The following is an 11373-nucleotide window of genomic DNA, read 5'->3' on the forward strand; positions in this document are numbered from 1 at the left end:
TTAAAGTCATAAGGGCGTATCCTGTTTTTTCGGTTGTTATCATTTATAGATCAGAGTAAGAACAAAAATTGCAAGGGTAATAAAAATTATCACTCCATAACTTAATTCATCTGAACAAATATTTATTTAAGTAAAAAACCAAATTTCTTTATTTAATTTTGATCGAATCTTAAGTTTGTTATAATTTTTTTGATTCCACAATTAATGTAAAAAATATGTATAATTCGAGAATAAAAAAAATGCATTTAAAAAATTATAAATTCTATGAGTGCAGTGAAATTTGATTTAACCAAATTAAAAAAAGTACTTTTAGATTTTTTAATTTTTCAAAGGTGCATTTTTTCATTTTTCAATCAAGGTTCTATTTTCTATTTTCTGTTTGTTTTTTTTTTTTTTCATCGGTATTATCAAAGTCCAATTTTCAGCAATGATAATAGTTTATAAATTTTTCTATTATTACCAAGTTATGTTCTAAAAAAAAATTAAAAAATTTTTTTTTTTATAATCTTAGGTACAGATGATCCTGACGATGGCGATGGCATAGGACCAATACCCGGATGAATTTATTTTTTCTTCATTTTTCATTCTTTTTTTCACTTGAATAAATATTTATTCTTATAAATTAAATTGTCGAGTGGCATTTTTTTTTCTTACTCTGATCTATAACTGATACTAAATCGAAAAAACAAGATACGCCCTTATGACTTAAAATTTTTTCTTAAAACCAAAAAGGCGTATAACAAAAAAATTTTTTTTTTTCGTTTTTTCCATAGATTTTAATGTTTTCAACATTTTTACATTGATTGCATCAAAACATTTTTTTTATACGCCCTTTTGGTTCTGCAGAACTACGAATTTTTAAACTGCGAATATGTTCTTTTGTGCGCTGGTCGAAAAAAAAGTGATACGCTCTTTCACCTTTAGATCACCAAAATTTCGAATTCTTAAAAGTAAAAGGGCGTATAATTAAAGACACGCCCTTTTATCTTTCAATTTTTTTTTTTTTCAATTTTAAGCGTAGAATGTGTCTACTACTCGATTGGCAATAAAAAAAAAATATATGCGCCCTTTTACCTTTGCAAAGGTAAAAGGACGCATAAATTGTTATAAGCCCTTTTACCTTTAAGCACGCGAATGTTTTTATTTCGTTATCTTTTTAGCATTTAAAAGGATTCAACTAGCATTTAAAATTTCTAATGCTATCGAATACTTTTTAATCCTGAAATAAAGTTTTTATTTTAATATCTTTTTAGGATATAAAAGGATTCAACTAGCATTTGAAATTTCTAATGCTACCGAATACTTTTTAATCCTGAAATAATATTTTTATTTCGTTATCTTTTTAGGATATAAAAGGATTCAACTAGCATTTAAAATTTCTAATGCTATTAAATACTTTTTAATCCTGAAATAATATTTTTATTTGGTTATCTTTTTAGGATATAAAAGGATTCAACTAGCATTTAAAATTTCTAATGCTATTAAATACTTTTTAATCCTGAAATAATATTTTTATTTCGTTATCTTTTTAGGATATAGAAGAATTTCACCAGTATTTAAAATTTTTTATACTACCGAATACTTTTTAATCCTGAAATAATGTTTTCATTCCGTTATCTTTTTAGGATATAAACGAATTTAATCAGTATTTGAAATTTTTAATGCTATTGAATACTTTTTAATCCTGAATCATATTTTTAGGATTAAAAAGTATTTAAAAGTATTTGACAGTTTAAATCATTTCAAATCCTGTTAAATCATGTTTTCAGGATTAAATAGTATTTAACAGAATTAAAAAATTTGAATCATGTTAAGTCCTTCTGAATCATATTTTCAGGATTCGATAGCATTCATAAGGATATAAATTTTTTTAATCCTTTCAAATACTTTTGTTTAATCAGGGAACGATCTTCAAGAATCAAATTATATATTAATCATATATAACGGATTAGGTGAGACTGTCACGATGTGGATCGCAAATTAAATAAACATCTAATATCTGGTTGACATCGATGCTTAGATACCAATAAACAAATAAAAAAAGGATGAAAGATTTAAATATAATAATTCCAACGCATTGACATTCAACTTTTTTTTACCCAAAGTTTTTTCTTTTTCTTACAAGTCGACTGCTCCCTACTACGTACGATTGTATCAATTAAGTGCTAGAAGATTAGTTTATCTTGATAATAATTTCAAAAATCCTCAGGAATTATTAAAAAAAAATGTAAAAAAAAAATAGTACACCGACCTCGAATTTTTATAAAAAAAATACAAGAAATAAAGATTTTAAATAATAAAATATTTAAAGTTTAATTAATTCAGAAGAGCTCATGTGTATTTAATTATGAAAAATATAAAGTAAAATTCAAAAATGGAAATAAAATTAGATTACGGAGAAATTTTCACTCATCAGCTTGGATCAAAATAATATCAGAGATAACAATATATTTAAAAAATATTAAAAATAAAATATTTATAAAATTTATTTATTGCACATGTTATATATAGCATTAATGGTTTCATATCAGAATGTGATTTCCCGTAAAAGAAACACCAGTTAAATGAAAAAATCTACTAATCATTTATTAATTATTAAAATAACTTATTGTTATAGTTTTTTTTAATTGATAATAATTCATTCTTTATTTAAACTAAGTTTTCATTAATAAATATTTTAATTTTCCAATTATATACAATTGAAAATTAAAATTTCTTTTCGTAAGATAATATTTGCAATCAACAACCGCAATTTTAGAACTTTACATCTATAAATTAATTATAATAATAAGATTACGAAATTATTTTTTTTTTCTAGATAATAAAAAATAACAATTAAATTGCTTTTTATATTTCATAAAACCGAGTGGTTAGAGTATAATGAATAAGTAGTTAATTTGAAAGAATCAGCACACGAGTAGTAGGTTCAATTATTAGCTACCGTTCAGGCCTAGCACTCAGAAAGACGGCAGTTCGCGCCCAGAGCCCAGCAGAATTTGTCATCGAGATTTTTCAACATCATTTTCCTTACTTGAATAGTTTAAGCGTTGATAATCATGAATTATATATACTAAGATAATAATATTAAAACTTTTTTTTTTTAATTCAACTTATTTGCTTGTTTGCCGATAGCCGAGCGCCATTAATGGGCCGGAGTTATCATTTGTATATTACCCGTTCATTAGGCCATTAAAAGTTGCCAATATGAGGCCGTTAATCATTATACTTCACCCGGCCATGGGTCCTCCAAGGGCCAGTTTCCAAACTTTGTATGGGATTGGCAAGGATAGGGTTTTACAAAATCAATATAAAGTATTTCTACCCCAACCTGTAATCTAAAATTTTTGAGCTCGACTGTTAAGCTTACTCAATTAATCCAGCGGAGTATGAATTGTCTAATCTGGAATGGCTCCAACGTTCAAATACGTCACCAACCGTTCTGATTAAATTTGCTGGGGTCGAATTCTAGCCTACACCAGCTTAACCTCGAAGAAGTCGAGTAGAACTAGCTAGAGTAACTTTCCATAGAGAAGGGGTCAATTATCACTTCGTTAACCTTCCAAATAAAATTTTTGAGCTTGAATGTCGAGTTATTACCTTTTTAACCCAGAAGAATATCATTGACCTCAGCTAGAACTGTTCCGGAAGCAAGTGGTACGAATTTTACGTCGCCGACCTTTCTGATGTAATTTTTTGGGGTCAAATTCTGGTTTTCACCCATTTCACCCAAGAGAAATTGGGTTGCACTAGCTAGTATCCTTGCTCTAGCAAATGTTGTGATTTGCTAAGCGCTGACGTTTTTATTGAAGTTTCTGCAGTCGGAAGATAAAATTTTTCTCGTATCACCCTGAAACTTATCCATTCTACTATCTTAAATACTTCTCAGGGCCAATAATTGAAATTTTCCGGCGAGCTTATTGAATTTCCGCGCCCGCGATGCTCCTAAGCGATCTGAGGATTCTTAATTATGCATATTCACGGTAAATACGTTTTTTTTTTTTTAGTTTTTTATTGCACCACCAGGCGGCGCTAAATGCGTATTTTTAGGGGGACAATGTCCATTGAAGGACATTGGCATGCAGTCAATCAGGTAGGTTAATTATATGGAAGAAAGAATAAATGAAAGTGAAATTAAATTATTTTATGATACAAAAGTAATGAATCATGCCGCCACAAATTTAGAAAATGCAGGCGTTGCTGCTTCTACACTAGTGATCTAGTGTTATCGTTTCGGATCTATTCATTATTCAATCAATATTAATATTTTATGTTGTTTTATATTTTTATTTCTAATAAAATATTAATTTACGTATAAGATAACCGTGGTACTGTTATAAAATACATAAAACTACGGCACCTGTTGCTGTATATAGACCATAGTGGGGTTGACTATCCGACAATTAAAAAAATTTTAAAGATATTAATATTTAAGTATATAATGTTAGAATTTAAAAATAAAATTATGTTTTATAATTTTTACTCATTTTTGTTTCTAATTAACCGCTTTATTTACTGAGAAGGGCTTGAAAAAAATTGATTTTACCTAAAATTCATTTTTATCTTTTTATTTCTAATTATTTACTAGTTTAATAAATTTTTTTATATGAATTACATTACTTATTTTCCACGGGAGGACGTCAGGGCCAGCCCATAGTGGAAACCAAGTTAGTACAGAAAAAATTTATCGAAATTGATATAAAAAGATAACACAAGACCACCAATTTAAAAGCAGCAACGCCTGGATTTTCTAAATTTGTGTCGAGATGATTCATTACTTTTGTAATATTTAAATAATTCAATTTCACTTCCATTCATTTTTTTTTTATATAATCAACCTACTTGATTAATAAAATAGTAAAACGAAAATTCTTCTGCTTGAACATACTATTATGTAAAAATTATCGCTGTAGAGATGATCTCTGTAAAAAATTTCTAATACGAGAGATGTTCTCGTGTAGAGATGGAAAGATGTAAAAAAAATCTTCCGTAGAGTTGTTGCTTTGTAAAAATTTATCTGTAGAGTTGAGTCGTGTAGGGAATAACTTTGTGTAATTTTATAATGTACAAAAATTCTTTGTTCAGATGTACCACACCTAAATTGATTAGCGATTCATTGGGTTTCAATTCATTGCACTCTTGTTTTTTTATGTATTGAAATAATAAATTTACAAACTTCTTAGAACTTAATATTTAAAAAACTTCAGTACATTAGAAGTAATTAAATAAAATATATCAATTAAAATTTTGTACTTGAAAATTAATCAGAGATTCATTGAGTTTGTTTTATATTTAACTTGTTCCCTTTTATTTATGACAATAATAAATTTAAAAATTTTTTAAAAATTTAATACAGATTGATAGATTAAAATCAATGGTGTATAGTGTCAATTAATTAAAATACGTTTATAACAATTTAGTATGTTGAAATTTAAATTTTTAAAATACAGCATTTTTAAATACAATGAATCAATTAAGATTTGTAACTTTAAAATTAAATTGAAGATTTATTTTTTACATTAATATATTTTATAAAATAAACTTTCATTATAGTGTGTACCTGAACGACCTCGAGCAGCACAACTTCTTATTATTCACACCCGCCGAATGGACGTGGTAAATGCTTTTTTATAATAATTAATTATTGATTGCAAAATTAATTTTTGAATTTCTTATAGGGGATCCCAGCTTTGTACATTTTGTGCAACCGCCGAACATTACAAATGTACACTGCTATATTCCGGTGGATCTTACAACAAGTTCCAGCAATCACTCAAAACCTTCAAACAGTTGTTTCGGATTTCGAGGTGGCTATTCTCAATTCCCTGCAAACTTGCATGCCATGGGTTAGGCGGAGAGGTTGTTGGTTCCATTTTGCTCGAGTACGTTGGTGGTATCATCAGTGTATAATTAAAATCTAATAAAAATATATCGTGACAGATGCCATATAGGCGTGTACCTACGAAACATACCACAGAAAAGCCACAAGGGCGTATAAAAAAATTTGATTTCTTTACTATTATACTTTCAAAACATAATTACGACATAATTGCGAGTCCGGAAAAAAAATGTATACACTCTTATAGGCTCTGTAACGCAACAAAATAAATTAAATCATTTAAGGCTGTGACTAGGAAATGGAACTCTCTACAGCTTGCTCCCCGCGATGCACCAGAGCATCGTATACTACAATACACCTGGGTGCTTCCATTGGTTCCCGCTGATAGATTTGACGAAGCACTGGAAGTCATATCAATATTATTGAGACCATTGGAAGCTGCAAACGACAATTATTGTCTGTTCCATCGTTATCTTGAAAGATTTTGGTCGCCTTTAGCAGCGATTATCTCTGTATTCAATACCCCATTGAGAACAAACAACATTGCAGAGGCTTTAAATTTGCAATTGCTTTCAAAACTTGGACCACATCCTTCTTTTTTGAAATTTTTACATGAGTGACCTTTTTTTTATTATTATTTTTTCTTTTTTTTTCCCTTTTTTCAGATTTTTTCTTTTTTTTTGCATTAAATTGTTATTTATAGATTGTCTCATTCAAATTATAACGGATGATCTTGTTCAGTGGGAACGCTTAAATAACGGGATGGATCTTGGCAGCAACAGACGCCGTAGACAGTATCACATGGATGTCTTTATTCAACGAATTCAACAATCTTTAGAAAGTAGGAGGTCAGATTTTTTGCTCATTGTTATTAATATTTATGTTCTTTCCCTAGCGATTTTGAATCACCCTGGAAACACTCTGGGAGTGGAAACACGGTGGAATCACAGTGAATCCAGGGTGGTTACACGGCGGGTTTGTGCCATTTTACCACCGTGTATATTTTACCACAGTGTTTCCACGATGGTAACACGGTGTATTCACCGAGATTCCGCGGTGTACGTGGAATTATGGTGGGTACACTGTGTAACCACCGTGGAATCACGGTGATAAAATGAAAAAAAACCCACCGTGTAACCACCCTGGATGCACCGTGATTCCAGGGTGATTCAAAATTGAAATTTAAATATTTTGCCATTTATGTGCCTTATATGCCAGACACCAAGTAGGTCATTGATGGAGATTTATTAAACAATATTGACCTAATTTTCGAATATTAAGTAAAATAAAAAAGGGTTTTGAATCCCGAAAATGATTTAATTTTTACGAGTAATTGATAAGCATTAATGTAATTGTGCAGCGATTATTTAAGTAATTAAAAGAAAAATGATATTAATATTTTAGTAATTAGTGCATGAAAATATTACTTACAAGCTGTAAAATGTTTTTTAAAATGTTTAACTAAGCATAAGTGGTTGACAGCATCAATGAGATGCTAAGTATCGACCGCTGAATTGATCTTCCTTTAACAGATCTCAACCGGGAAGTGGCGCCATCTTACAGTCGTGAGAGGAATTATTCTCGAAAGCAGCTTATTTCATATAGAAATCAATGGTATAATTTATATCATGAATAAATGGAATAGTTGATAGATTTTAATAATAATTTCTGAGGAATTTACCCTGAAAATTGAAAAATGAAGGTCATTTGTATGAATATTATGCATGTGGAATGATTTTCACAGGTTTTTATCAATGTATCCGTTGATATTTCAATAAGATTTTTCTCAGGCTATTTAGTAATGCCTGGGGTTTGGAAATTCGCTTTTTGTTATTATTTCCGTGTTTCGCTTTGTCTAATTCGTAGTCGGTTTTCAATTTTGCTGATTTAGCAAGGCCACGATTATTATTATATTTCTTTTTCTTTATGGAATAGGAAAAGATGATATTTAGACATTACGTTTTATCAAGTTGTTCTTACGGCTAGTGGATGTTCGTTACAGTTAAGAGGTAAGTTGGTCAATTTTTATTAAGACCTATTTTCAATTTTAAAATGAGGAATTTGATAACTCCTTGTCTGATCCTTGATCCGTAATAATTTATACACTGAAATTCGGTAATTTCAGGATTCGTCATTGAAAATGTGTTTCAACCGCCAACGTATCGAGATTGCCGATCCGGAGATGGATCTTTTACCGGTGTTACTAGATGAAATTTCGATCGAGGTGCAAGCTCGTTGGTACTTGGATTCAGATCCAATCTTTTTGTTCGTTTCCCATTAGTACGAGATTGATTGGATACATTCAATAGCACCACCTTCGCCCCCGATAAGCGCGGATGGTCGTGCTCTTACCTCATTAGAGGTATTCTGACTACTGATCTATTGATATAAAATTTGTAAGAAAAATTGTTCAATTCTTTTAAAATGTTATTCTAACTATTTTAGTATGTCGTGACCAATTTACATTGGTATTTTACGGATGATGCTCTCATTGGCGACAGCTATTTGATGGAAGTTTTGCGAGATATCCGTCACATTCGAAAATGCAGGAATAATTTACGCCTGTTAGATTCCAGTTTGAGAGATTCTACCATCACCTGATTATTCAAAAGGCGTTAATGTTTTAAATTTTAAAGGAATAAAATTTTAATGAATTTAAAAATGCATATTATTTTATTTCAATAGTGTTTAAGATTCATTATTTTCATTATTTTATTCTTAAGTTGAGTTTTGTGTGATTTTAGTAAACACTCTCACAGCTAGCGCGTCTTATTTTCGCTGACGGTGCGTTTATACGTTAAGTCGGGCATTCAGTCATCTGATTTGAAACGGACACAATGTGCACGTCTTACGGTCAAAAGTATAACCTTAGGAATCCCATTTATTATTTTGTAAGATCTTATTCCGAATTTATTTTGTAACGGGGTAAAAAATTTAAATTTACAACTTTAAATCAACCTGATTTCCCGCGCTTGATTAATTACCCATAGTACCCCATATGCGTTACTATTTTATCGACTTGTCGCCGGGCGCGCTAATTCAAGGAGCTCGTCCCCAAGACCCAATCAGGAAATAAGTTGGAGTGGTGGATTTTCCGATAAGGGCCGAATGATCGCGAACTTAGATTTGATAAGGGAGTGCACGAAGGGAAGACGGACACAGTCGGACGGACCGGCAGAACAGTTGGACGGGTGACCGCACGGAAACTATTGAGAAGGACTACGAGGTGGACAGTAACGAGCAACGGGAAAATGGAATCGGCGGGAAGGCTGAAAGGAATCAAGGACGCCATAATCGCTTGGGAAGGAAAATTATACAGAGGTAAATAAATCGTCGGCAGGAGGCCACAATTTATTGAACAATTAATTAAATAATAATTAAGTAAATCGTGAGCAGTCGCCATTTTCGATTTGATTATATTAAAATATAAATTGTCGGCAAGAAAAACAGAATTCAAAATAAATTTACATGCGGTCCGTCTGATAAATTCTCGGCAAGAAGGCCAGAATTTCTTAACCATTAATTATAAATTGAAAAGTTTAATTTCTCGGCAGGAAGGCCAGAAATTATAAATAATAAATCTAGTGATTAAGAAATTATAAATAGTAAATTAATCAAATTTAGTTAAAGAAAAATATAATAATACAAAATTTACAAAACTGAAAATTAAGGGAAAATTAAAAGTGCAGTGAAAATAGTGATAACGATAAAACGGTCATAAATTAAATTTATTAGTAATGGAAATCAGTTCTTGTTGTGAAATTTAGTTGTTAACGAGAAGACTAGTTGTAAATGGATAAAAGAGAGATAGCCTCTGTCGTTGGCGTCAGTTTTTCAGTATCAGTAACTTCTTCACTCAAAACTCGATACTCGAAAAACTGAAAGTATATAAAATTGTCATGTTGATAAAAGTGTCGTTATTTAAATGTAAAAGAAATAAAATTGTAGCGTCAGTAAATTTATAAATTGAAAATTACGGATAGGAATTTAGTCCAGTGGACAAAGAATATAAATAAATTTGAGATTAAATAAAATTGTGCGTGAAATTAATCGGGAAAATAATACATTGTAAACGTGTGTGGGAGTGTGAATAAAGTCCTGGGTACTCGAGTGTAAAGCGTGTGTGTGTGTGTGTGATAGAAAAATTTAATTTCCTGTGGAAATATTTTAATATTTGATCCAGGGGATCAGGCCGGTGGCCAAATGAATCGTAAAAGTCCAGGGGACTTGATTTTAATTTATATGATCCAGGGGATCAGGCCGGTGGCCAAATGAATCGTAAAAGTCCAGGGGACTTGATTTTAATTTATATGATCCAGGGGATCAGGCCGGTGGCTATTTCGTATAAAGTCCAGGGGACTAATTTAATTCGATCCAGGGGATCAGACCAGTGGCCATTTTCGTATAAAGTCCAGGGGACTATTTTAATTAAGATCCAGGGGATCAGGCCGGTGGCCAATTCGTCATGAAAGTCCAGGGGACTCGTCGTCGCTTAATAAAAAGATCCAGGGGATCTGGCCGGTGGCCAATTTATTATAAAAGTCCAGGGGACGCGTTCGTGAATTTAATAAAAGTCCGGTAGACAAAATTTTATTTAGTTAGTGTTAAGAATAATAGTCCGGTGGACAATATTGTTATAATTAGTTATAAGTAAAATAAAAGTCCGGTGGGCATAATTGTGATTCGGTGAATAAAATCTAAAATTATATCGATTAAAATTGTGTGTAAAAAATAATTTAATCCCCCAATCTCCTCACTCTTATATATTTCAACGACCCTGATTTATAAAATTAAACATCTCCGGTTCTGGAAGGCCGAGTTTTATCTTCCAGTGGCGCCCTTATTAAGATCAATTAATAAAGGGGCCAAACTTGGCAAGGTTGAGATATACCCTGTTATAATTTATATTCGGAGAATTTTTGCGATTTGGGATCCCAGGATTCATACTTGTGAGTGTTATTACTCGTGTGGTGTGCGTAACAATCTGTTACACGTAAGTTTTGGGGTGTTAAGTCAAATTTAATTGTGATTGTAGTGGTATTTAATCTGTCTGTTCATCCAGTACTATTTAAGTCGGGGTTCTCTACCGGACTGTCCATCCCGGCTAAAGCGTGAGCTTTTTCTGGCATGGAGCAAGCATCTTTGGAGGGAAAAGGACGAGGACTTGGATGATTGAATGGAGGATTGGAAATCCATTTCCTGGCTCTTTAGGGAATATGGAGAAGATGAGCCGGAAGAGGAGGAAATTGAGGAAGTGGAGGAAAATGGGGCAGTTCGGCCATCACCAGCGTTCGCTGGGTAACCAAAGTGATGTTACCACTTGCAAGTCAAGTTTAGCTGTCAGTCTTCTGTTTTTAATGAAGAGAAAATAAGCTTAAAGATCGTGTGTTCCTTCTTTTAACCCGAAAATTCACCCATTCCTTTAAACAGACGTATACTACTTGGATAAGGTTAAATACGCAAGTGTATACGTAGAGAAAACTTAGTTTTCCTTTCTGTTTTAGATTTAAAGATTTTATTTTTATTATTACGGCGCA

The 11373-nt window shown here is 31.4% G+C and overlaps 2 long non-coding RNA genes across 2 annotated transcripts in view; both read left to right on the plus strand.

Annotated features, from left to right (window-relative positions):
* LOC130669618 (uncharacterized) overlaps positions 1 to 6694 on the plus strand; it is a 30501-nt gene extending 23807 nt beyond the window's left edge. The window contains exons 4-5 of the long non-coding RNA XR_008990225.1: positions 5551 to 5613; positions 5676 to 6694. This is a non-coding gene — a long non-coding RNA (uncharacterized LOC130669618). The remainder of the gene's footprint in view (positions 1 to 5550; positions 5614 to 5675) is intronic.
* Positions 6695 to 7056: 362 nt separating this feature from the next.
* Positions 7057 to 8418, plus strand: LOC130670081 (uncharacterized). The gene is made up of 3 exons (XR_008990306.1): positions 7057 to 7845; positions 7962 to 8198; positions 8282 to 8418. It is a non-coding gene; the product is annotated as an uncharacterized LOC130670081 (long non-coding RNA).
* The last annotated feature ends 2955 nt before the right edge of the window (positions 8419 to 11373 follow it).

Source organism: Microplitis mediator, chromosome 6 (genome assembly GCF_029852145.1).
Source record: "Microplitis mediator isolate UGA2020A chromosome 6, iyMicMedi2.1, whole genome shotgun sequence".
NCBI classification, from domain to species: domain Eukaryota; kingdom Metazoa; phylum Arthropoda; class Insecta; order Hymenoptera; family Braconidae; genus Microplitis; species Microplitis mediator.